Genomic DNA, 2500 nt, shown 5'->3' with positions numbered 1-2500 from the left:
TTGCATGAAAAACAAACAATTAAAATGCAACTAGTAATTGCAAATGAATTTGTTTAATCCTTAACTAGAATCGATATACGTTTCTCTTTCCAGTGGTTTCTGTTTTTCATTGTCTAAATTTTGTATATTTTTTTACAATGTACATTTTCAACTTTTGTAAAGATTTTAACGAATATATTTTATTTTTGCACATTTTGCTTATTTATGGAGCGTGTTTTGAATTATTTGACCAAAGGTAGTTGCGTTATATTTCTTAATTTGAACTATTTTTTTTTTTTTTTACTTTAGGGTCATTTTTAAAAAAAGACAATGAACGGTTTTCTAATAATAATAATAATAATAATAATAAAAATAATAATAATAATAATAATAATAATAATAATAATAATGACAAAGTTGCGGAAAAGACATCCTTTGAAATATATCTCATTATATCATATTATTATTATTATTATTATTATTATTATTATTATTATTATTACTGAAGTTGTCCTTGTTACTATAATTCTCATTATAAAGATACGCAGAGATTATCAGCAATAGTAGTGACAAGACTCAGCGTTTATTATTATTATTATTATTATTATTATTATTATTATTATTATTATTATTATTATTATTATTATTATTATTATTATTATAATGATACGTCACAAACACCTCGTCAAAATAGGCAATCGCGGTGCTTGAAATCAGAGCAGAAATGTTGCAAGACGTTTGCAAAGCGAGAAGTTTCTGTCGGTAATCCTTAAGAGCTTGATCTGATGAGGAAATGTTGCATCTCTGCAATCTCCAGAATCCGCGTTTGAATTTAATTAGGAGTCTTGACAGAGCGGGGATTAGGTCATTCGTGCGGGAACCGATAAAACCGGGTCATAATTTCATAATTCTGTTCAATTCTTTTATATTCATATATATATATATATATATATATATATATATATATATATATATATATATATATATATATATATATATATATATATATATATATATATATATATATATATATATATATATATATATATATATATATATATATATATCAATTCCACTACCCACCTTTGCCTGAAACTAATTACACTGTACCCACTGTTTAACCGAAAGCTGCCACTGTTTACATTTTGATGTTGACGTAAAATCTCAATTAGCACATTCCTGGAACAGTCAACCCATGAACTTTTCCGATCTGAGGAAGAATTTTTTTTTCCTTTTTTTTTAATGTGGGGGGGGGATGTTTTTTCAGTCCAAAGCTCTTTTTTAACCAAAGACTGATTTCATTATCATTTCGCCTCCACACGAAAAGGAACATTTGATGTGTACCTTTCATGAATTTAAGCGCACGTCGATCTTCAGTACAAAAGATACATCTATTTGAAACTTGACTGTACTATCTACAAACATTTGTAGTCTTTTATGTCGTTCTATTAATATTTCGTTGCGAGATCAAGACTCGGAAACGAAACGAGATCTGAGTCTCTAAGTCTTTATTTCTTTTGATTAGACGGATCAGATGACAAAACCACCAATCTGAAACCTTTGGGTTGTTTCATGTTCTCTGGGTGAAAGAAAATGGGATTCCTCTCATTATCTATTTCCCGGTAAAACAGTTTATTTTGATTCCCTATGAAACAATTAATTCTGCATTATTTTTGTTCTTGTTTTCTTGTTTATGCTTTCATTGCTTATTCTTTTTGTTTTCTCTCGGTATTTATTCTTGTCTACATTATCTTTCATTCTTCATACCTGTACACGATTTTCTCTCATTCCCTATGACTGAATCTCAAACAACGTCACTTCTCTCATTGGTGAGACTGTATCTCAAATAACGTCATTTCTCCTATTACTAAGTCTGAATCTCAAACAACGTCATTTCTCTCATTACTGAGTCTGAAACAACGTCATTTCTCTCATTACTGAGTCTGAAATAATATCCTTTCTCTCATTACTGAGTCTGAAATAATGACCTTTCTCTCATTACTGAGTCTGAAAAATAATGTCCCTTCTCTCATTACTGAGTCTGAATCTCAAATAATAATGTTCTTTCTCTCATCACTGAATATGAGTCTAAAATAACTTACGTTCTCTCACTACTGAGTCTGCAATAATGTCCTTTCCCTCATTACTGAGTCTGAATCTCAAATAATGTCCTTTCTCTCATTATGTCTGAATCTCAAATAACGTCATTTCTCTCATTACTGAATCTGAATCTCAAATAATAATGTCCTTTCTCTCATCACTGATTTGAGTCTCAAATAACACCATTTCTCTCATTACTGAGTCTGAAATAAGGTCCTTTCTCTCATTACTGAGTATAAAATAAAGTCCGTTCTCTCATTACTGAGTCTGACTCTCAAATAATGTCCTTTCTTTCATTACACATTAGACTGAGAGCTTCCATCGTATTTCCTTAGATCTGCTCTCTCTCTCTCTCTCTCTCTCTCTCTCTCTCTCTCTCTCTCTCTCTCTCTCACCTTTTAACCTTTCCTGAGCTCACCTG

The sequence above is a fragment of the Macrobrachium rosenbergii genome, chromosome 40 (genome assembly GCF_040412425.1).
Source record: "Macrobrachium rosenbergii isolate ZJJX-2024 chromosome 40, ASM4041242v1, whole genome shotgun sequence".
Taxonomy (NCBI): domain Eukaryota; kingdom Metazoa; phylum Arthropoda; class Malacostraca; order Decapoda; family Palaemonidae; genus Macrobrachium; species Macrobrachium rosenbergii.
The sequence above is the reverse complement of the archived record's forward strand: the minus strand, read 5'-3'. Positions refer to the sequence as shown.